The sequence below is a fragment of the Phyllobates terribilis genome, unplaced genomic scaffold (assembly GCF_046119375.1).
Source record: "Phyllobates terribilis strain yellow unplaced genomic scaffold, ASM4611937v1 Scaffold_5__5_contigs__length_657084704, whole genome shotgun sequence".
Lineage (NCBI taxonomy): Eukaryota > Metazoa > Chordata > Amphibia > Anura > Dendrobatidae > Phyllobates > Phyllobates terribilis.
Window position 1 is genome coordinate 405805867 of NW_027362765.1, and position 25942 is coordinate 405831808.

Consider the following 25942-nt stretch of genomic DNA (forward strand, 5'->3'; position numbering starts at 1 on the left):
TAATGCCCCATACAGGCCCCTCCCTTTTAATGCTCCATGCAGGCTGTTACCCCCACATAATGCCCCATACAGGCTGCCCCCCCCCCCTTATAATGCTCCATGCAGGCTGTTCCCCCCCACATAATGCCCCATACAGGCCCCCCCTTTTAATGCTCCATGCAGGCTGTTACCCCCCACATAATGCCCCATACAGGCTGCCCCCCCTCTTTATAATGCCCCATGCAGGCTGTCACCCATTCTCTTTATAATGCCCCAAGCAGGATGCCCCCCCTCCCCTCTTTATAATGCCCCAAGCAGGATGCCCCCCCTCCCCTCTTTATAATGCCCCATGCCTCCATACATTAAAAAAAAAAAAAAATCAAATACTCACCTCCCTTCTCACCTGCTACCTGCTGCCCGCCGCTCGCTGCTCGGCCCCGAACTCCAGCGTTGTCGTTTCTTCCCGCTCAGCGCTCCCTGTGACGGCTCAGGGGAGGGCGCGGTGTAAAGACGTCACCGCGCCCTCTGACCTGAGACGTCACAGGGAGCGCAGAGCAGGAAGACAGCTGATCTGCGGAGGCACGGGGAGAGGTAAGTATCGGGCTGCCGGGGCTCTGAGCAAGCGGCGGAGAAGGGCGGGCGCTGACACCGCTCTCCTCCACCCATAGCCCAGCGGGGTGCGCGACCGCCAGTGGGCCCCTCTGCCTGCTCAGAGCCCCGGCATTTGCCCGGGTGCTGACGCCGGCCCTGGTCAGCGGCGCCGCGGACCGGCTGAAAAACCCCAACGGCCCGGTCCTGGTCCGCGGACCGGCGGTTGGGGACCTATGTGTTAGTGGAGCTATTAACACAAGTTCACTTTGAAGAATAGTAAACTACAGGGCTGCTATTTAAAACCGTGGGTGTCCGTCAGCCATATCACATATAACTGTGGTCCAAACTCAGCCATTTCTGGCCTCCATTTACAGTTTGTTACAGTGTGTCAGTGAAGCTATTCACACGAGGACGCTGTGAAGAATAGTAAACTACAGGGCTGCTATTTAAAACCGTGGGTGTCCGTGAGACGTATCACATATAACTGCATTACAAATCCAGACATTTGTAGTGAATGTGGAAAATATTGTCCTCCTTTTAGAGTTTATAGCAGTGTGTCTGTGTACACGATTTTAATGCTCCATTTGCTTATTCGCAGAATACAGCCTTTTGTTTTTTATTCACATTACTGTTTCGTGGAAGCAGAGAAACTTTTTTCAATGATCAGACATGATCCCATATGACTGCCGCAATAATCCAGCAATTTTTGTGAGTGTTTAAAATATTACACTCCATTTAATGTACTGCAGTTGTGGTTTTAAACCTATTCACAGTTGGTCTCTGACAAATAGCATATCTGTGAACAATGTTGTCAGAATATCAGCCACTTTTACGGACTGAAAAAAAACACTAAAAAAATACTAAAAACAAAAGTTATGGACTGTGGAAAACATTTATGCGACCAGAACAACACTCACCTGGAGCTGATGATACCTCCTAACAGCACCTTTCCCTATTGTAAATGCATCTAACAGTGTTATTGATAGGGCATAGAATAGATTTTAATTTTTTTGGCACACTTGCAGCACGCAGTATAAGACACTAATACCTGGCTGGATCGGTGTAATACGCTATCCATACTGCGATACCTCACCCGTAAACGAATTTCAGATAATCCAGTTAATATTTTAGAATATAGAATCTATTTGAATTGTCCTTCCCATTATTAAGGAGTGGGTGTCCTATACTGTTATTGCATATGAAAACAACAAAAGAGGGAAAAAGGGATATCTAACAGCCCTAATTAGAATACCAACTATAACACCTAATTATTATAAAAGGTATAAATTTTATTAATATATTTTAAAAGTTTTTAGTAACTTAATAATTTGTAGCACATAATATCTGGGCGCAGGTGATTGATAAAGACACAAAGTGTGACAGAACAGAACAAGTCAGCAACACGTTATGGGAACATAGTACTTATGTATATAACTATGTATAAACCCACTAATTTTATATACAATAGTCCCTCCCATCACACTCATAGGAACAAGGCAAAACATCTTTTAGTCCCATAGTATCATAACAATGAAGACCAAGTGTAACCAGTATAATTTAAATTTGAGAGCGAGGTGGGAAACTCTTCAGTGGTACTCAACACCAAATGGTAGAAGGTATATTATGTCTTATCCATGCCGATCTGTACACTGTATCCTAGCCCCCGGGTGTTATTACACATGCAGCAATTTCAAGGGCTGACAAAAATTAGGATGCATTCCAACACACATTTGAAGAGACGTAAAAAAAAAAATAAAACTAAAAACACAGTCGGATCTTTATTGTAAAAACCAGACTCGCCAATGTAACCTCAATATAATAATCACATTGTTCAGCTCCTGCACCTCCTTCTCCTGTTCGGCCTCCATCTCTGAAATGACTACATCAGTCACAAACTGGAAGCACTGCAGCACTGCTTTGGCCAAGCAGCGACAGGCTGTGCTGAAGTTAATATACTTAATGCTTAGGTGACAAACCGCACACCGCTGTAGAGTTGTTGAAAGCTGTAACAGAGCAGGCAGATCTGTGGCTTTCACCGCTGAACATACAGCCAGTCATGGTCGTGTGTGACAATGAGCGGAACCTGGTGGCAGAGAGATGTCAGCCGTAGTAGATACGGTTTCCCTCTATGCCAGTCCTTTCATCTGACCTATAGAATATGGCTGTGTGAAATAGAACTCTCTATGAGAAGCAGCCCTGGCCAATAAAAGTCTATGTGAAGGTTCCCAGACACTCTATGGCTGCTTTTTTTAACTGTGGATTGGACATGCTATGCATGCTACTTCTCAAACTGCATAGCAGATCAGGCCATTGCCCATCTCTGTAGTCATGAAATTCAAGGTGCAAAGAAAGATCTTTGTGTGTTGAAGCACCACGGAGAAGTGTGAGCTGATGTTGGATGGGCTGCCATTGCTTATGCAACAAGCTGTCCTTTCACCGAGCTAAAGAATATGGCTGTTGTGAAATACAAGAAGCAGTGTCAGACTGAAGAACATTGGGCCCACCAGAGGATTAGATTCTGAGGGCCCACCTTTCTCCCCCGCTCAAGAGCCCCATAGCAGCTGAAAGGTTTGCGCTATGAACTCCCCTGAAGAGGAAGCCAGGGCCCACCGGGGGATTCTCCGGTGGACCCGTCCAACCCTGCCAAGAAGCAGCCCTGGCTAAGAAAAGTCTGTGGGAAGGTTCCCGGACACTCAATGGGTAATTTTTTCCTGTGGACTGGATCCAGCAATCTATAAGATTGCAATCTATAAGATCCCTTCACTGGCTCCCCATAGCACAGAGACTCCAGTTCAAAACCCTAACCATGACATGCAAAGCCACCCACAACCTGTCTCCTCCATATATCTGTGACCTCTTCTCCAGGTACATACCTGCATGCCACCTTCGATCCTCACAAGATCTCTTTTTCTACTCCCCTTTTATCTCATCTTCCCACAATCGCATACAAGATTTCTCTCTTGCATCCCCCCTACTCTTGAACTCTGTAGTACCCCAACATATCGGACTCTTACCTACTGTTGAAACCTTTAAAAGGAAGCTGAAGACCCAACTCTTCCGACAAGCCTGCAACCTGCAGTAACCCTCACTCCACTATACCGCTGCACGACCAGTTGTACCCTCACCTACTGTATCCTCACCCATCCCTTATAGACTGTTTGTGTGCCCTCACGGGCAGGGTCCTCTCTCCTCTTGTACTAGTCGGTGACCTCTTTTCACATGTAAAGTGGCCTTGGAATAAATGGCGCTATAATAATAAATAATAATAATTTTACTACTTGTACTTTGGATCAATTGATGGCAGTTTCCTGATGGTTGTCCCTAAATTGTTGTGTTTTGGCAGCTTTTGATCCCGTTTGAAGGTGTTGTGTATGTGTTTGCTTTTGGCCCCCATTGAATCCAATGGTGCTCGGCAATGTTCGGTGAATATTGGACAATTACATTGGCGAATATTGCAAAAACGGCAATCGTAATTCGAAATGAATATTGAAATATTCGCTTATCTCTAATAAGAAACAATCTTAAAAAAATTATGTGGGCATGGCACGATAGTCATATGATTGTGGAGGATGCAGAGAAGGAGGAGGGTGACATAAAATAGAACAATTCCTTAAGCGTATACCCATGTCAGAGTGTGAAAGGGCGCATGGGAATATAGACCCCCAAAAAAGTAACCACTGGATTTGACTTTATGTTCGATGCTTTCATCTAGTGGTGTCGTTGAGAAGTCTGGCCCAATCCAGCCCTTGTTCATTTTGATAAGTCAGCCTGTCAGCCTTTTCAGTTGACAAGCAGATGCGCTTATCAGTTACATCAGTTATAATGCCCCCGGCGGAACAAAAGAACATCTCTGACAAAACACTAGCGGCCAGGACCTCCAAGGTGTAGAGAGACAGTTCATGCCATGTGTCCAGCTTGAATACCCAACAGTTGTAAGACACAGAGAGGAATCATGGAGGACACTGGTACGGTCGCCAAGGTAGTCCTTGAGCATCTTCCAAAATGTTTTCCTCCTTGTGAGAGTACCCCGCACATCAGGGCCTGTGCGCTGGGACGGTCAGAGAAAACTGTCCCAGACATTTGACAGTGTTCCCCTGCCCCTGCTGCATCGTATTTGTGTCTCCCTCGCCTGAACTCCTTGGTCGTCCAAGGAACTGTGACCTCTGCCGCCAGAGTTTTCAGATGGGAATTTTTTTTAATAATTCCGCAACAAGGGCCTTCTGGTACTGCAACATTTTACTAGACCTCTCCGCTGTGGGAAGGAGAGATAGAAAGTTCTCCTTGTAGAGTGGATCTAGAAGTGTGACAATCCAGTAGTGACTGTCACCCAAAATGTGTAAAACGCGAGAGTCACGGGAAAGGCAGTGTAACATTAAGTCAGCCATGTGTGCCAGACTGCTAATAGGCAAGACTTCCGTGTCCTCACCAAGAGGACAACTGACCATGCTCTCCTTCTCATCCTCCTCCTTCTCCTACTCCCTCTCCTCAGGCCATCCATGTTGAACAGAGGTATGACAGTTGTGTGGGTAGTACCGTCTATAACGCAGGAAACTAACTCCTGTTCCTTCTCCTCCTCCCCTTCCTCCTCCTCATTGTCACCCAATCTTCGTTGGGATGAGATGAGGCTGGGCTGTGTGGGATCACCCTGTATGGTTCTTGCTCTATCTCATCATGCTTCGCCTGCAATGCCTCCTCTTTAATTGTGAGCAGCGAGTGTTTCAGTTGGCAGAAGCGGGATGGTGACGCTAATTATGGCATCATCGCCGCTCACCATCTTGGTGGATTCTGCAAAGTTTTGGAGGACGGCACAGATGTCAGACATCCATGCCATTGCCCACTCATCAGCTCTTATGTACGGAGGCTGACCTGAATGCCGACGGGCGTGTTGAAGCTGGTACTCAACAACTGCTCTCTGCTGTTCAAAATCATTCTGCAACATTAATTTCCAATGCGTGGTCACATCGCACACCAGTGGGTGAGCTGGAAATTGCAAATGCTGCTGAAGCCCTGCCAGGGCGTTGGAAGCTGTAGCTGACTTTATGAAATTGGCACACACACAACGTACTTTCACAAGCCACTTTGGCAGATCTGGGTAGGTTTTGAGAAACCGCTGAACCACTAAGTTGAGCACATGGGCCAGACATGGTACATGTGCGAGCTTGCCAAGCTTCAGAGCCGCCACCAGGTTCTCTGTTACAGCTTTCAACAACTCTGCAATGGTGTGTGGTTTCTCGTGTAAGCATACAGTCCTGCTTATTGTTATTGGCACCCACAAAGTTTAAGTACATAATCTGGAATATCTTCTGAAAAAAATGAATCAAGTGATGGAGATGGAGATCGAGGCTGAAGAGGAAGAGGATGAGGAGGTGGTGCAGGAGCTTTAGAATGTGGGGGCAACCCTGATTGATCCAGGACCCACAATCCTCTGCATCGGGAGGACTTATTCCGTCCCAGGGTCCCACTGTGTTCCTGCTTCCACAATATTAACCCAGTGACATGCGTCAGCGAGATGTACCGTCCCTGGCCACATTCGCTTGTTCACGTGTTTGTGGTTAGGCGGTCCTTCACACTTAAGTGCACTGGAGAGGGCATGGGTAATGTTCTGGGACCAGTGCTTGTGGAAGGCGGAGAAATAGTTGCGGCTGGGGACCGAGTATGGACACCCGGCCGCCGCCGCCGCCATGAGGTTGTGGAAACTTCCACCTCCACGAGCCTAAAAGACAACATTTCAAGTGAAAGCAAACAGTCCAGAAATGTAGCAGTTTAGTTTTGCGGCCTGTGGGTGGGTGGCTGGCTGCATACTGGCACTTGCATTCCAAGTAACACAAAGCTAAGGAAATGGATAATCCATCATGAATAATTTGGTTGTTGTCTAGGAGAGCGACCACAATATTAACCCAGTGATGCGTCAGTGATATGTACCATCCCTGACCACATTCAGTTGTCCACGTGTTTGTGGTTAGGTGGTCCTTCCCACTTAAGTGCACTGGGGTGGGCACAGGTAATGTTCTGGGACCCGTGCTTGTGGAAGGCGAAGACGATACCGGGAGAAATAGTTGCGGCTGGGGACCGAGTATGGACGCCCGGCTACCACCGCCATGAGGTTGTGGAAAGATTCTGCCTCCACGAGCCTAAAAGGCAACATTTCAAGTGCAAGCAAGCAGTCCAGAAATGTGGCAGTTTAGTATTGCAGCCTGTGTGTGGGTGGGTGGCTGGCTGCATACTTGCACTTGCATTCCAACGACTGTAGTAGGGACAACTGAACGCTGCAAAGGGACAAGGACGTGGACAGTGATTGTTGCAAGTCTCCAATGACAGGTGCAGGGTGGGAGGCATCTTCACATGCGCCATGGACAGGGGATTGGTGTGCACGCACAACAGCGGAAGAGGCAGTGGTGTCACCCGCAGACACTGTTTCTGGACCTTGGCGTTCGGTTCAGCTAGCTGGGTGCTTTGCTGTCATGTGCCTGAGCAGCAGGCAGTGGTGGTCAGGCTGGTAGTATGATGGCCTGGCAGATGTTGCAAATGGCCTTTTTGGGGTTATCTAAACAACAGTCTTCAAAAAAGAACCAGACTCGAGAAGACATAACAATTGTCCTACCAACTTCCGTCGCGTTGGTGTTCTGGGGAGCCGTTGCCCGCCTTGAGTCTGTGGCCACCACACTGCTTGTTCATGTTGTGGTGCTACGCCTCCCTCTCCCTGTGTGCTGCTGCCCTCGTTCTGCATGTCACCTTGCCAGGTAGGTTCAGTGACTTCATCGTCCACCGCTTTGTCTTCCTCTTCGGCTCCCTGGTCCTCCTCCTGACTTTCTGTCCATTGTGTCTCATCATTATCCACCTCTTGCGACAGTAATTGGACTTTCCCACAGTCACCTTCAGGTGACCATGGCAGCTCAATTCACTACATGCCATCTTCTGTTGCCCTGCTTGAAGCTGGCAGTCCAAGAGGCCCAAATCTATCGATGGAAAAGTGAACAGCTCTTAGGGTAACCCTGGACTCTAATCTCTCCTTCAAACCACATATCCAAACGCTTTCCACTTCCGAGTGGACCGAGCGAGAGGCCAGAATCTATAAATGGAAAAATGAATAAAACAGCTCTTTAGAGTGTCCAAGTGTCTTGTCAGTTGTCTCAGGCCACTCGGAAAGGTGGGAGGAAGGAGGATGGTGAGGAGTATGCCGACTCCAAGTAAAAAAAATCTCCCGGATCCGCGCATTCCTCAACCACGAATCTACAAAAACACAAGTGAACGCCCTCATCATCTCCCGTCTTGATGACTGCAACCTCCTGTTCTGTGGCCTCCCTTCTAACACTCTCGCATTCCTCCAATCTATCCTAAACTCTGTTGCCCTACTAATCCATCTGTCCCCTCGCTATTCTCCTGCCTCTCCTGTCTGTCAATCCCTTCACTGGCTCCCCATTGCCCAGAGACTCCAGTTCAAAACCCCAAACTTGGCATGCAAAGCCATCCACAACCTGTCTCCTCCATACATCTGTGACCTAGTTTCCCGATACTTACCTGCACGCAACCTCTGATCCTCACAAGATCTCCTTCTCTACTCTACTCTCCTCTTATCTCCGCTTCCCACAATTGCATACAAGATTTCTCCAGTGCATCCCCCCTTCTCTAGAACTCTCTACCCCAACATTTCTGACTCTCGCCTACTGTTGAAACCTTCAAAAAGCACCTGTGTCTCACCTCTTCCGACAAGCATTCAACCTGCAGTAACCCTCGCTCCACCATACCGCTGCACGACCAGCTGTACCCTCACCTACTGTATCCTCACCTATCCCTTGTAGACTGTGAGCCCTGGCGGGCAGGGTCCTCTCCTCTTCTGTACCAGTCGCTGTCACATTTTTGTTCAAGATTATTGTAATTGTTTTTGCGAAGTATAACCCATTTTCACATGTAAAATGCCATGGAATAAATGGCGATAAAGTAATAATAATAATGTGGTCCAGACTCATGGCTACTGAGACTGGACCATGTGGAAGACAGGGTGGTGGTGGTGGCAAACTGACTGGAAGCATTATCTGCTATCCAACCAACAACCTTTTCACACTGCTCTGGCTTCAATAGTGGTGTTCCACGGCCCCCTAGAAATTTGGCCAGGAAGGTAGTTCGACATGATGTGGGTGTTTGTTGTGCTCCCTCAGCAGGCACAGTTCCATCTTGCCCATGGCCTCTGCGTGCACTATCACCATCACCATAATGTCTATTTATGTATTCATATATTTTTTATCACATAATTTACCTAAGTAACACAATGAATGGGATTTATCGATTATATCAATATTTAAAAAAAAAAAAGTCCTTTATTACTAGCAGCAGGTAATTTACTAATAATCCATTAGAAAGAATTGCTTTGTTGTATAAACACAACATTTTACATAATTACAAATTCAATATACTGGCTTTTATGACGGCTCGTTGGGTGTTTTCTTTCAGTCATAATTAAAGAAAGAAATAACTAATACTCTAAATAATAGTTAACACAACACATCTATAAAATGCATAGCTATTTCTAATTAATTCCTCAGTTCTTTATCGGATTTATTCATGTTCTAAATTCAATGAAAATTAAATGAGCATGCTCGTATTCACAGCTGTGGCGTGCATTGCCTGTGTCTGTTAGAGATTGCTGACTGGGTGAATTTGGGCACATGAATGCCGTCAGTCATTTCTTTGTTTACTACAAGCTCCATTAAAGCAAAACTTAATCCCAGTCCACTCCATTCCGGCATACATTCCTGAATTCTCATGGTTATTGTGTGGGTAAAGCACCATTATTGGATGTGTCTGCACTAAAGATGAGCAAATATAGTCCAGTGTAATTAAACTGTACATGAGTTTTACAAAAATCCACATTTGCCAAATGCAGATTCTTTGTAATCTCGCTTCCGCGCGGTTCCAGCAAGCTGACGGCAACTGGCCACAATTTTTCTAAATTGTACGAGTATAGGACCATCAAAAGGTTAAAAGTAAAAAAAGTCTCGACCTAGCATGAGAGGGGATTTCAGCGCGAGTGGCAGTGATCCGAAGATGGGGTGAGAACCCGACAGTTGACAGTGATGGATTGATGGGCTTGAGAAGTGTGTGTGTGTGTGTGGGGGGGGGTTAAGGATTTATTTTGTTTTTTACTTCTTATGTTTGTAATGCTTTGGGATCTTGGAGAAATCCCAGAGCATAATAAGGAACATTGAATTCAAAAAGAATAACTTCTATGCAATTTGAATTTCCCAGGAAAATTTGCGTGAACAGGTGCATTCAAATGTTGCCTGATTTGCTTATCTCTAGTCTGCACCATTAGCATCAGTCGGGGTAGAAAAGTTGGATGGTACTAGTGGTTAGGATTGGTGAAAACTCAGATCCTGGATGTTTATTCCTTAAAGCATTATGATCCACATAAAGGAAAAGTGACCATTTGTCATGTTCCCGTCAGCCTCAGCATTGTGAACAGTACTAAGGGTTTAATATACACTGCTCAAAAAAATAAAGGGAATACTTAAACAACAGAATATAACTCCAAGTAAATCAAACTTCTGTGAAATCAAACTGTCCACTTAGGAAGCAACACTGATTAACAATTAATTTCACATGCTGTTGTGCAAATGGAATAGACAATAGATGGAAATTATTGGCAATTATCAAGACACCCTCAATAAAGGAGTGGTTCTGCAGGTGGGGACCACAGACCACATCTCAGTACCAATGCTTTCTGGCTGATGTTTTGGTCACTTTTGAATGTTGGTTGTGCTTTCACACTCGTGGTAGCATGAGACGGACTCTACAACCCACAGAAGTTGCTCAGGTAGTGCAGCTCATCCAGGATGGCACATCAATGCGAGCTGTGGCAAGAAGGTTTGCTGTGTCTGTCAGCGTAGTGTCCAGAGGCTGGAGGCGCTACCAGGAGACAGGCCAGTACACAAGGAAACGTGGAGGGGGCCGTAGGAGGGCAACAACCCAGCAGCAGGACCGCTACCTCCGCCTTTGTGCAAGGAGGAACAGGAGGAGCACTGCCAGAGGCTTGCAAAATGACCTCCAGCAGGCCACAAATGTGCATGTGTCTGCACAAACGGTTAGAAACCGACTCCATGAGGGTGGTATGAGGGCCTGATGTCCACAGATGGGGGTTGTGCTCACAGCCCAACACCATGCAGGATGCTTGGCATTTGCCACAGAACACCAGGATTGGCAATGTCGCCACTGGCGCCCTGTGCTCTTCACAGATGAAAGCAGGTTCACACTGAGCACATGTGACAGGCGTGACAGAGTCTGGAGACGCCGTGGAGAGCAATCTGCTGCCTGCAACATCCTTCAGCATGACCGGTTTGGCAGTGGGTCAGTAATGGTGTGGGGTGGCATTTCTTTGGAGGACTGCACAGCCCTCCATGTGCTCGCCAGAGGTAGCCTGACCGCCATTAGGTTCCGAGATGAGATCCTCAGACCCCTTGTGAGACCATATGCTGATACGGTTGGCCCTCGGTTCCTCCTACTGCAGGACAATGCCAGACCTCATGTGGCTGGAGTGTGTCGGCAGTTCCTGCAAGATGAAGGCATTGAAGCTATGGACTGACCCGCCCGTTCCCCAGATCTGAATCCAATTGAGCACATCATGTCTCGCTCCATCCACCAACGTCACGTTGCAACACAGACTGTCTAGGAGTTGGCGGATGCTTTAGTCCAGGTCTGGGAGAAGATCCCACAGGAGACCATCCGCAACCTCATCAGGAGCATGCCCAGGCGTTGTAGGGAGGTTATACAGGCACGTGGAGGCCACACATAATACTGAGCCTCATTTTGACTTGTTTTAAGGACATTACATCAAAGTTTGATCAGCCTGTAGTGTGTTTTTCCACTTGAATTTTGGGGGTGACTCCAAATCCAGGCCTCCATTGGTTAATAAATTAGATTTCCATTGATGATTTTTGTGTGATTTTGTTGTCAGCACATTCAACTTTGTACAGAACAAAGTATTCAATGAGAATATTTCATTCATTCAGATCTAGGATGTGTTATTTGAGTGTTCCCTTTATTTTTTTGAGCAGTGTAGAAAACTTTAGGCCTTGTAATTGTTCCAAGGACCATTTATCATTAATGTTTTTTAGGGCTAAAACTGTGTGTACAGTTATTTGGCAATTTGCATTTTTGATGATTAATTTTATTATTGAACAATTCCAGTGCTGTCGGTCAATCCAAGAGCTTAATAAACCTGAAATCTGAATATTTAAGAAAGTAAAAGTGAGGTTACATCTTTCTTAGGAGAATATCTGTGCAGAAATATTTTGTAACTAAATTAAAAATGTAAATTTTCCATCTCAATTGTTTATTTTCATCTGTTACAGTGAGAATAATAACCAAACAAAAATACATTTCTGGCATTTTAAAAAATATATCAGTGACCAATAGAGTCACCACTCTTCTCAATAACAGTCATAAGCTCCATCCATGGAGTCTGTCAGTTTCCTATTCTGCTGACGATCAACTTTTTGGGCAACACCAACTACAGGCTCCCAGACACTGTTCAGAGAGAGGACTGTTCTCCTTCATCCTAAATCTTCCATTTAAGAAGGGCCCACAAGTTCTCAATAGGGTTTATGTCAGGTGAAGAAGGGGCTGTGTCATTATTCTTTCATCTTTAATGTCTTTATTGGCAGTCGAGCAGTGGAGACGTTGATCTATGTGATGGAGCATTGTAGAAAAATCATTGGAAACATGGAGACTTTTTCCAGTACCACTGCTTGAAGAAAGTATCTTCTAAAAACTAGCAGTAGGTTTGGGACTTGATTGTGAGTCCATCTTCAAGTCATAAAGGTCCAACTAGCTTATCTTTAATAATACAAGCTCATAGCAGTGCCCAACTCCACATTGCTGGCATCTGAGTCAAAGTGAAGATCTGTGCCCATTACTGATCTAGCAACAAGTCCATCCATCTGGTCCATCCAGAGTCACTCTCATCACATTAGTTCATAAAACATTTGAACGATCTGTCTTCAGATATTTCTTGACGTTTCCACTTCTGTTTCTTGCTCAGTGGTGGTCAGACTTACGCTCCTTATCTGGGCCGTGACTTTGAGCACTTTATACCTTGCACTTCAGGAAGACTGCAGTTCTGGAATATGGCAGCACTGGAGGATAATGTTTTTTTACCTCCCCAATTGCACACGCAAAGTTTCACAATATATAAAGGGAAAAGGGATATTACAGTGGGAGATGCTCCAGATGCATATCACACTGTTTGAGATGGGCTGATGGTAAATCCCAAATCAGGATGGGTAATGCATAGCTACCAACCATCCCAGTTTCCACAGGACCATCCCGTCACAGCTGTTTTTTCAGCTTCCATACTTACCTCTCTCCGATGTTCTCATTGCTCTGTAGCTGCTCATCCTCAGGGGTGGGTCCAATCACCTCTTCTTGCATAAATTGAATTATATATTCACCTCCTCTCACTCTTGTTACCAGTCTTACCCAGAACTCAAACTCACAATCACAGTGTCACAATGCTCACAGGCTGTGTGCTCTAAGCACTGAGCTACCACCCATAATGACCAACATAGGAGATTTTAGTTATCTTGACTCTACACTGCAATGAATCTAGTAGCAGAGTATACAGCTCCATATGAATACATTGTATATATAACAATGTATTTTTTTGGTGGCTGTATACTGAGGTGAAGAAAAATATTTATCTTGTTCCTATAAGGCTATGAGCCCACGATCAGGAATAGCCTGTGCTGCGTCCAAAATGCTGCGTTCTACATTACAAGTGTAGCACCCCGAGGGCTCGGCTGCTACAGGGGTATTGCACCTCAAACCAGAGGTGTGATATTCCACTCCCGGGTAAGGATGGAGTGTGGACTAGGGCTCGTTAGGCTGCATGCACCACACACACCCCATTTCCGAGGGACAGCTCAACGGTGCTCCCACAGAAGTGCAGGCACGACAGCTTCTGTCCCTGGCTGGAGTGGGGCGGGGGAAGGAAAACCCAGTGGTATAGGAGCAGATAGGGATGGGTCTCTGGGCATAGGTAGGAGCCCATTGGTTGCTAGTCACCTGGGCTCACACATAAGGGAGGTATATAAGGTGGGCACCATCTTAGATCAGTGTGCAGTCTGAGGAGAAGTGACAGGGAGCAGAGCTGCTGCATGGGCACTGCTTCACGGGCAGACCTTGTCTGGAGGCCGGGCCTGAGAGAGAGAGAGAGAAGAAGGAACAGAAAGGAAAGTAAGAAAGGAACAAAAACATCAAGAAAGGCCCAGAGACACGAGGACAGAGGGAACCCCAAAGGCCCAGGAGATTGCGGGTGAAGAGTTGGCAGAGCAGGGTACCCGGACCCAAATTGGTGGAGGCAACAGATTCCTCAGCCAAAGACCGGAGGTTGTGACCACATCTTGGTGCGACCCCTCACTACATCCACCAGGAAAGCAAACCACATAGGGTCAGGGAAACCGGAGATAGGTTTCGCCAAGAGAAGGCCCGAGGAAGCTGGACAAAGGTGGGTCACTGGTGAGGACGGCCAGAGAAGGGAAGAGAAGGGAGCCCTGTGCCACGCTCTGGAATTGCTTGGGAGTGGGAGTTGGTCGAGCCCCTTGCCTGGTGAACGCAGCACGGCTCAGGCGGTCCTACCTGCGCACGAGTGACCTGGTGAAGAACTGTGAGTAAAGCATTGGAAACTGCAATTACAAGTCTCTGTGTTTCATCGCCGCACCAGCACCATTAGTACTGGGACGCTCACACCATCACTCCCATAGTAACATAGTTTGTAAAGCCGAATAAAGACTTGCGTCCATCAAGTTCGACCTGTTAGTTCTGTAATTGCTAAAGTTGATCCAGAGGAGGGCAAAAACCCCAAATGATTTAGCCAATCTTCACCTGAGGAAAAATTCCCTCCCGACTCTGAAACCAGCAGTCAGAATAAATCCCTGTATCAACCCACTATTTTATTCTATTTTTAAGTATACGCTGAAATCTGCCTGGTATCTAGAAATGCATCCAGTCCCCGCTTGAACTGGTGTAGTGAATCCGACATTACCGTCTCCTCACTCAGTGAATTCCATATTCTCACTGCTCTTACCGTAAAGAACCCCTTCCTATGCTGGTGCTGAAACCTTTTCTCTTCCAGTCTTAGTGAATGCCCTCTTATTACCGTAATATCCCTCCTTTTGAACAAATCCCGGGCTAGATCTCTATACTGTCCCCTAACATATTTGTACACATTTATTATGTCCCCCCTCAACCTTCTCTTTTCCAGGCTTAATAGTCCTAGTTTTGCCAACCTCTCTGGGTATTGCAGTCCCTCCATTCCCTTTATTAATTTTGTTGCCCTCCTTTGTACCTTTTCAAGCTCATTTATATCCTTTCTATATATTGGGGCCCATAACTGAGCACAGTATTCCAAGTGTGGTCTGACCAGTGCTTTGTACAGTGGAAGAACAATGTTCTCATCCTTTGCAGCTATACCTCTTCTGATACATCCCATTACCCTGTTTGCTCTTACAGCAGCGGCCTGACTTTGGGCACTCCAATTTAGTTTGCTACCAATCAAGATGCCCAAGTCCTTCTCCATCTCTGAATTCCCCAATGATTTCCCATTCAGTGAGTACTGGTGACTTCCATTTTTCCTTCCCATATGTATGACCTTACATTTCTCCTCGTTAAACCTCATTTGCCATTTAATGCTCCACCTACCCAGCTTATCCAAATCCCTCTGTAGGTCTGCACTGTCCTCTTTTGTATTAATTGTTTTACATAACTTTGTGTCATCTGCAAATATTGATATTTTACTATTTATCCCTTTGACTATGTCGTTAATAAAGATATTAAATAACATTGGGCCTAGTACAGACCCCTGTGGTACCCCACTAGTGACGCTTACCCAATCTGAGAATATTCCATTTATAACCACCCTCTGCCTTCTATCCTTTAGCCAGTTAGCTACCCACTTGCAGACATTTTCCCCCAGCCCCATCATTCTCATTTTGTATACCAACCTATTATGTGGCACGCTATCGAACGCTTTTGAGAAGTCGAGATACACGACATCCACTGGTTCCCCCTGATCTACTCGAGAGCTAACCTCCTCGTAGAAGTCAATCAGGTTTGTTTGGCAGGAGCGATTCCTCATGAATCCATGTTGGTACGGGATTAAAAGATTATTAGCATCAAGATGCTCCGTAATTGCCTCTTTAATGAAGCTTTCAAAAATTTTGCCCACAACGGATGTCAGACTCACCGGCCGATAGTTTCCGGTGTCACTTTTCGCTCCCTTTTTGAATATTGGCACTACATTCGCCTGTCGCCAATCAAGTGGCACAGACCCAGTCTCAACAGAGTCCTTAAATATAACATATAACGGTCTGTCTATCACATTACTTAGTTCCCTTAGTACCCGTGGGTGTATGCCATCAGGTCCTAGTGATTTGTTTATTTTAATGTTACTGAGGCGTTTCTGTACCTCAACTTGGGTTAGATTAGTCATACTTAGTGGAGGATTAAGCTTGTCACTTCTCATTTCTCCTGTTAGTTCTATTTCCTTTGTGAAAGTTGTCGAAAAAAAAATTATTTAATAGATTAGCTTTATCCTCATCTTTCTCTATGATTTTGCCTTCCTCACTTTTTATCGGTCCAATATTATCCGATTTAATCCTTTTACTATTTATATACGTAAAGAACAGTTTGGGATTTGATCTACTTTCCCTAGCAATACGTCTCTCTGTTTCCTCCTTCGCTATTTTTATTTGTTTTTTACAGGTTCTCGTTTTTTCCTTGTAACACATTAGTGCCTCCTTACTGATTTCCTGTTTTAATCTCTTGAATGCCTCTTTTTTGCTATTTAACGCCCCTTTTACGTTCTTGTTCAACCATATTGGTTTCCTCTTATTTCTGGCCCTTTTATTCCCATACGGTATATATCTCTCGCACTGAGTATTCAGAATTCTTTTGAAGGTTTCCCATTTACTATTCGTATTCCTTTGATTAAGAACTTTGTCCCGGTCAATAAGTTGAAGGTTTTCTTTCAGCTGATCAAACTTCGCCCTCCTAAAGTTTAATGTTTTTGTTGTTCCCTTATTGATAACCCTACTGAAGGGCATTTTGAAGTCGATAATATTATGGTCGCTATTACCTAGGTGCCCCCCTATCTGTACCTCAGTTATTCTATCAGGCCTATTAGTCAATATTAAGTCCAACACGGCCTTCCCTCTCGTTGGTTCCTGCACTAGTTGGGAGAGATAATTATCCTTAATATTTGTCAAGAACCTTTTTCCTTTCTGAGATCTACAGGTTTCTGTTTCCCAGTCAATATCCGGGTAGTTGAAATCCCCCATTACAATCACTTCATTATGTTTTGCTACTTTGTCTATTTGTCCTAATAGCAGATTCTCATTCTCCTCTGTTATATTGGGTGGCTTATAGCAGACCCCCAGTAATATTTTATTATTATTTTTAGTTCCCTCTATCTCTACCCACATGGACTCGACCCCCTCTTCTCCCTCTCCTATATCTTCCTTTAGTCTGGGTTTTAGACATGACTTTACATATAAGCAGACTCCTCCACCTTTCCCCTGTTTCCGGTCCCTTCTAAATAAACTATAATCTAATAAAGTTACCGCCCAGTCGTAGCTATCGTCTAGCCAAGTCTCTGTTATACCTACAATGTCATACCTCTCCTCCGATATAAGCGCCTGCAGCTCATCCGCCTTATTGGTCAGGCTTCTTGCGTTGGTCAGCATGCAAGATAAAACTTTGGGGTTATTTAGCATCCTATTCTTCTCTAACGATCTAACTGTACTATCCCCACCCCCCTCTCCACCCTCATTATATTCACTTCTCCCCTTCCCCCTTGCTTGCCTCACATCCCACCTATTTCCTTGGTTCCCCCCCCCGTCTCTAGTTTAAAAACTCCTCCAACCTATTAGCCATCTTCTTCCCCAGCACCGCTGCACCCTCCCCATTGAGGTGCAGCCCGTCCCTACGGTAGAGCCTGTAGCCGACCGCGAAGTCGGCCCAGTTCTCCATGAACCCAAACCCTTCTGCCTTGCACCAACTCTTTAGCCACTTATTCACCTCCCTAACTTCCCGTTGGCGCTCCTGTGTGGCTCGCGGGATTGGTAGTATTTCTGAGAAAACTACCTTGGAGGTCCTTGCCCTAAGCTTCCTACCTAGGTCCCTGAAATCATTTTTAAGGACCCTCCATCTACCACTCACTTTGTCATTGGTGCCGATGTGGACCATGACCGCTGGGTCTTCGCCAGCCCAACCCAGTAACCTGTCAACCCGATCCGCGATGTGCCGGACTCGAGCGCCAGGGAGGCAGCACACCGTTCGGCGATCCCGGTCTTTGTGACAGATTGCCCTGTCTGTCCCCCTAATAATAGAGTCACCCACTACCAGAACCTGTCTTGCCTGCCCTACACTTCCCCCCTCCCCCTCATTACTGGAGCATACACTCCCCCGGCGGTCAGAGGATCTGTCGTGCTCCAATAATGCCGGTTCTGAACCAGCCTTCCTATACTTCTTCCCTCTATCCCTCCTAACTGTTATCCAGCTCCCTGCCTGTTCAGCCTGCACTTCCCTTCTATGCTCCACCCCCAGTATTGACCCATTGAGTGTCTGCTCGGTGAGCAGCAAACTCCGTTCCATGTTGTCGATGCTCCTCAGTACCGCTATCTGAGCACTTAGATCCAGAATTTGGGCTTCCAAGTGCACGATATGCTCACATCTCTCGCAGCAGTATGGATCCTCGAGCGGTTGCTCACGGAATGCATACATTGCGCAAGATGTACACTGCATGGCTCCGGCCAAAATGGACGTCATTCTAAATATGGGGATACAGTCAGTATATATATACAAGTACAAAACACAATTATTTATATATAGGTGTATGGACGGGGATCAATTAGGGATGTGCAAGTGTATCAATTAGATATCGGCGGGGGATCAGTAAAGTATGGACGGGGGATCAATTAAGTATCAAGTATGGACGGGGGAATCAGATAAGTAGGTCAGGTGGATTAATTAAGTAAAAAGTAAAGTAAAGAAAGATGAAATACAGTCAGCAATTCAGTCCTAAGTCCTCCCTTCCAAACTCCCTGAATCCAAAGTCACTGAAAAACAAGTCACACACTTACTTTCGTTCGCACTTACGCTCCGGACACACTCAGCTTGTTCACACTCGCAAACTAAGAGATTTAAAGAGTTTTTTTTTTTTTTCCTTTTCCAGCAATGTACCCTTCACCTCAATGCACTTCCAAAGGACTTGATGTCCAACCAGCTGCCCCTTATAAACCCTTAATTATGACCCCTTCCCCTTAATTAACCCCTTGTGAGTAAATCTACACCTCAGGATTTTAGTGCAATGTAGTTAACCCTTAAATACACAGGTAGTAAACTAAGAAACTAAAACTGTAGTGAGAAAATAGGTTTTAAAAAGCCCAATAAATCTAAACAGGTAGAAAAGCACTCAGCAGCTCAGAATGCAGCACTCACCACAATTCACACAGGTATTTTCTGCAGGATTCCCAAATACCTCTTCACTGAAAAACAAGTCACACACTTACTTTCGTTCGCACTTACGCTCCGGACACACGCAGCTCGTTCACACTCGCAAACTAAGAGATTTAAAGAGTTTTTTTTTTTTTTTTTTTTCCTTTTCCAGCAATGTACCCTTCACCTCAATGCACTTCCATCATCCACTCTAGCTGCCCTGAGGCAATACTTCTCCCGTGGGGAGTAATCCCATACTTGGCTGCGCATACAACATCAGCCTCAGCGGACTGCAGCGCAGCGGCGGTCCCCACTGACCGCAATCCACGGGTGGCTTAGTCGGACACTTGTTACAACATTAAGACTGCCACTGGTTTGACCACCCTGAGCCACGGACCGGGTCGCCGCCGCACAGAGACTAACACCCCCAGCATCCCACCAGAGGCCCGGTTCCGGGTTCCCCTGCACAACACAGGCCCAGGGGGCGAGTCAACTTTGGCGTAGTCGGCAGGATTTCGTGCCCGCAACCACCGGGTACTGCGTGCCTGAAAAAGACTTTTGTAATTACCTGTGGCGAAGTTTCCCGCCGTCCGGAGTCGTTTCCCACCATCGGACGCCATCTTGGACTGTTTCCCACCATCTTCATCCGTTTTTCTCGCCCTGGCAGAGCGGACGCCATTATGTGCGCACCAAAAGACAGCAGGAAGCCGCCTCCCATCGTGGGCCAGGTCCCAGAGTGGCTCCAAAGAAGGGGCCTGCCCCCAGCAACTATGAGTGCAGCAGTGGAAATGTCCATCAACGTGGGGGGGCTGCCCCTAAGTGTGATTGTCAGCAGATGCCCCCAAGACCACCCCCCATGGGGGCGGATAGGAAAGAAAACTGTGGGGCCGGGCGCGGCCTGGATCAGTCTGGACCTACTGCACCCGGAGATGGAGGGAGCAGCGAACCCCACCAGCACCCTGGCCCGCAGCCTGCTGCAAGCTGAGCCACCCTGCAGCCTGACAGAGTTGCTGGCCCAGCTGCCTAGAGACCCGGACTGCGCACGAGCTGCGCTAGAGGACCTAAACCAGAGGATGGTCCGGGCGCAGCGAGATGTGTTTGCCGGGTGGAAGGAGGAGTTGGCCCGGCAGCACGAAAACAGTCAGCGGAGGACCCCGCAAGGACCGAGCAGCGCGCCTGCCGCTGAGCGCGGTGAAGAAGGACCGGCGGTGGCAGACGATGCCGCGGAGGAAGCCACGGAGGCCGAGGCAGGTAACGGGGATGTCATTGCCCCAAGCCCTGAGATCACCAACCTGCCCCCACCCTCCGTTGCGGGACCCGAAGCCCCGGGGACTGTACCTGACACCACGCCTCCACCGCCGCCAGCTAGGCCTCAGGCTGCAAGCGTCGCTGACACGCCCCGCACTGTGCCCTCTGAACCCGGGCGCCGTAAAGCAGGAGACGTCACAGGCCGGGACGCAGGGACTAGTACACCCGGGCGCCGCTGCCCCACCAGCGCCCCCTACCGTGACTGTGCTATACCCGGGCGCGACCATCAGACGACCACCGGCCTGGTCGCAAGGCCGAGTGCCCCCGGGCGCTGCTCCCCAAAGGGGGTCCCGTGCCATACCACCCCTGGGCGCGGATCTCTTCGCCCAGCACACGGGCCCGGATGGGATGCCCCTGGTGTGGCCGGCCGAACTGACCAGCGGTCAGCCCTGGAGAGTTCCACCCCCGCGTGAGCCTCTAATACCGGCTCCGGAGCCCGCGGAAGTCACCCAGCCCGCACTACAGGAAGCCCAGCGCGAATGGGACCCCACCGGCGAAGATCTAATGGGGTTCCCCCAAGGAACACGGGCGGACGCAGCCCGTCGCCTGGATCCCTGCCGTCAGCAGCTGGCCACCTTTGAAAGGGAGCGGCGGCAGAGGCGCATCAGGGAGGAGCGACTCCAAGCCCGGAGCGCAGAGCAGAAGAGGAGGGCCCGTCAGGACTCCCAAGCCATCCGCGGTCCCCGAGCCACCGGGACCGTAGTAAAGTTCCAGCTGGAGCACGGCTGGGGCTTCATAAGAGACCCGGAGGCTGACACCGACGTCTTTGTCACTAGAAGGGATGTTGAAAGCCACTTGCCAGAGGGACATCACGGCCGTGACCTGTACCCCGGTGACGTGGTCACTTACACCCAGCACAAGGGCGCAAAGGGACTGTGCGCCCTCCATGTCCACCGTCTAACGGAGGAGGAACGGCGGTACCGCCCAGACATGGACTACCCTGAGGGCCCGGACGGGTCTGAAGATTAAGAGGAAGGAGCATCAGGAGGACACCGTTACTAATGAACGGTAAATGGAACTGTATATAGTTACCCGTAAGGGTATAGAAACTGTTGCTGAGTGGAGTGTGGTCCCCGTTGGGACTAATGTGGACTGTTACCTGTGTGCCCCTAATCCCTAACCAGGCTGAAGACTGTGAGCAGCCATTCCCCTATCCCCACTGACCGAGGACTGAGAGCGGCCAATCCCTTGTAAATAGTTGCGCTTCTTAAAGCGCCCCCTACTGGTTTTATAACAAGACTGTAACGTCTACCTCGGGACCGAGAGTCCCTCCAGCTTACAAGTTTACTGAAGTTTTTGCACTTAAAAAGAAGATCGAGCACCTGGTCACAAGTTGCACCGCGGCCAGGATTCAAGAATGTGTTTTGAGAATGTTTTCCTTGCGAGTGTTTTATAATGAAAAAGTTTTATATGCTGCTAGAGTAATAATGCAAATGTTTTATGTGATGTTTTATATGATAAAAGAGTACCAGTAACGTTAAAAGAGAAAAGTGCCTCCCATAAAGGGATGGGTTAATAGTTATTGTCTTATATGCGAATGCATTCTAAAATTTTTGTATGTTTAAATTGTTTTTATTCTTTTCCAGCCCGAGGACGTGCTGTGGTTTACCAGGGGGGAATGTAGCACCCCGAGGGCTCGGCTGCTACAGGGGTATTGCACCTCAAACCAGAGGTGTGATATTCCACTCCCGGGTAAGGATGGAGTGTGGACTAGGGCTCGTTAGGCTGCATGCACCACACACACCCCATTTCCGAGGGACAGCTCAACGGTGCTCCCACAGAAGTGCAGGCACGACAGCTTCTGTCCCTGGCTGGAGTGGGGCGGGGGAAGGAAAACCCAGTGGTGTAGGAGCAGATAGGGGTGGGTCTCGGGGCATAGGTAGGAGCCCATTGGTTACTAGTCACCTGGGCTCACACATAAGGGAGGTATATAAGGTGGGCACCATCTTAGATCAGTGTGCAGTCTGAGGAGAAGTGACAGGGAGCAGAGCTGCTGCATGGGCTCTGCTCCACGGGCAGACCTTGTCTGGAGGCCGGGCCTGAGAGAGAGAGAGAGAAGAACGAACAGAAAGGAAAGTAAGAAAGGAACAAGAACATCAAGAAAGGCCCAGAGACACGAGGACAGAGGGAACCCCAAAGGCCCAGGAGATTGCGGGTGAAGGGTTGGCAGAGCAGGGTACCGGGACCCAAATTGGTGGAGGCAACAGATTCCTCAGCCAAAGACCGGAGGTTGTGACCACATCTTGGTGCGACCCCTCACTACATCCACCAGGAAAGCAAACCACATAGGGTCAGGGAAACCGGAGATAGGTTTCGCCAAGAGAAGGTCCGAGGAAGCTGGACAAAGGTGGGTCACTGGTGATTACGGCCAGAGAAGGGAAGAGAAGGGAGCCCTGTGCCACGCTCTGGAATTGCCTGGGAGTTGGTCGAGTCCCTTGCCTGGTGAACGCAGCACTGCTCAGGCGGTCCTACCTGCGCACGAGTGACCTGGTGAAGAACTGTGAGTAAAGCATTGGAAACTGCAATTACAAGTCTCTGTGTTTCATCGACGCACCAGCACCATTAGTACTGGGACGCTCACACCATCACTCCCATCATCCACTCTAGCTGCCCTGAGGCAATACTTCTCCCGTGGGGAGTAATCCCATACTTGGCTGCGCATACAACATCAGCCTCAGCGGACTGCAGCGCAGCGGCGGTCCCCACTGACCGCAATCCACGGGTGGCGTAGTCGGACACTTGTTACAACATTAAGACTGCCACTGGTTTGACCACCCTGAGCCACGGACCGGGTCGCCGCCACACGGAGACTACCACCCCCAGCATCCCACCAGAGGCCCGGTTCCGGGTTCCCCTGCACAACACAGGCCCAGGGGGCGAGTCACAAGCACAGTGGATGGATTTATAGAAATCCCACGCCCACTGTGCTTCTATTTGATGCTGCGTAAACTCACCAGTGGCGTGGATTTACAAGCCGCAGCATGTCAGTTTCTGTTGCGGAGATGCTGGTCTCCACTATGAAATTTCCACACTAAAATGCCATTAGATGGTTCAGTGAACACATGCAGATTTACCTGCGTGATTATAACGCAGTGAGACTATACTGCGTCCAAATCGCTGCTGTTCCTGATCGTGGTAATGTAGCCTAAAAGTATTAAAAATAATAAACAATTAAAACATTTTTTTTCTAATGTCTCTACTCAGATCTTGAACTCACAACCTTCATATTACAGAGTGATGGAAGCTTTAGTGTGCTGAGCCACAAGCTTTAGCACTGCATTGAAGAGAATTTCATGTACTTGGTCTGTAGTGCAGAATATGACTAGGCTGATAGAAATACATTGCTGTGTAAAATATATGTATTTTTATTCTACAGGGAGAATCAGGGTAAGTGACCATGATATGCACCATCCTGCAGCCGCGACACTGCAGAATAGCCGGCGGCGGCTTCTGCTCTATATGCAAATGAGCAGTGCCATTTTTTTTTTTTTTCACCTGCAGACTTTCCTCATAGAGGTTAGGTCCCGGAGAAAGGAGAAAGTCCACATGCGGACCCGCAAGAGAAATTGACATGCTGAGATTTGGAAAGACGCGCATGTAATTTTCCGCAGATGATACACAGGTGCCCAGATACGCATAGTGGACATGGGATTTCCGGCTTATTTGATGCAATTTTGGGGAAGATATAAAGCAGGGTTTTGAACGCTTTTTAACAGTACAGAAAAGCTTTGATTCTTATTGTGGAGTTTGGTGCGGATTCTGCAGAAAACAAAAAACACAGTATTTCTGCAACGTGTGAACATGGCCTTAGAGACACAAAAAAGCCAGATGTTGTATAATAAAGCTACATAGAGATGAGAAAGTTCTGGCGGCTCCGACAGTGAATGAGGGAACAAAAAATAATCCACAGGTCCCAACTAGAGTTCAGCAGGATGCACAGATGACGTCACGTTGCCCTAGGTGATCAAAAGCCGCTGGGGAAGCCGGATGGTTAGAGATTCACAGCCTCCTGTCCAGCCGCCAGGTACTGTACCACTGACCTGGACCAGAGACCCGGGCATCCATCCGCTCTTCTCTAGTCCCAATTGTCCCGGATACAGAGGACAGTCCAGGATTTGGATCTACGCCCTGCATCTGCTGAATGCCCCTCATTACCAGTGCCCCTGTGACAAGGCCTCCTGCCAGGGGAGAAAGAAATGGTAAATGGATTGGGGTGTGGCCAGGAGCGTGGCCAAAATTTGATGTGACCCTCTTTCTGTTCTTCAAAAGTTGGATGGTATGGATGGTATGGGTAATGTGGAGAATGACGATCTGTACAGTAGCTGCCTGTTTAACTAGAGGATGAGGGTGGTTTGGCAACTAATTTCCAATCATGAAGAAGCAGTGTTAACTTGAAAAGAGCACTCTCTTTACTAATGATAACGAGGCAAGTAATTATATACAGACAGTAGGTAATTAGTGTTCAGGTTTATACTCACAGTTGAGGATTGACTCGTACATGTGGTCAGGCTGATCTCTGTGGGACACTTGTTTCATTAAATCAGTGTTTTCCTTCCTTAGGGCTGAGCTATGCTTTTGCTCTGAGACAGCTCTTCCTCCTAGAGGTGCAATAGAATTCTTCCTATCATGAAGGCTGTCAGCTCCCCTTCTTATATTGGTTCCTTCTAGACCCAGCAGAAAGGGGGAGAAAACTCCTTCTGCACTCTGACTTCCTCTTCTCACTCCTCTCATTTAATGACTGACCCCTTCTACCCCAATCATTTCTTACTGCCTCACAGCAGTTAGCGCCTCCCACTCTCATGTGACTCTTACAGCAGCAGTCATTCGCTGACTGCCCAGGGGAGTTTGTTCCAGCTTTTTCCAGAAGCTACTTTATATCAAGCAGAACTGGGTCACATGAACTAGCCTCTGTGGGGGGAGATTAACCCTGCCTGTCAGCAGGTCTCACAATATGTTACAACATACAGTTTACACAGAAATCACAGTATTTGCATGGGACACACTACACATCTGGTATCCCATGGAGATGGTCACTTTGTGGGATACCACACAAAAAACTATTGGAATCCCACCAATTTAGAAGTGGATAGCAGATAACTTCTTTACACCAGAACAGCCCTTTAATGTCCTATAATGGAACTAAAAATGTTAAAACAAAAATAAGAAAATAAATTTAAAAAATTCTAAACAGTAGATAACGTAACTTAATTTTCCCCTGCACTTATTTAAAAATAACTTCTATATAATTACACATAATCAATTTTAATATAAATAAAAATTACAAATAAACAAATAACACATCAAACTGTAACATGTATTCTTAAGTATGTAAAAAGTTATGGCAGACAAAATTTGGGATGTAAAAACACAAACAAAAAATCTTTATTACATTAGTTTTCTTCATTTTATTTCTACTAAAAATGTAACATATGGATGCATATTAACCTTCTGCCACACTATGGATTTAGTATTGGCCACTCTGGTGGTCAGCCCCAGCTCCAGAAACATTGACTGCTCTTTACAGATATCACAGGAAGCTGGTGAAGGGCTGCAGCGGTAAGGTGAATGAAACAGCGTT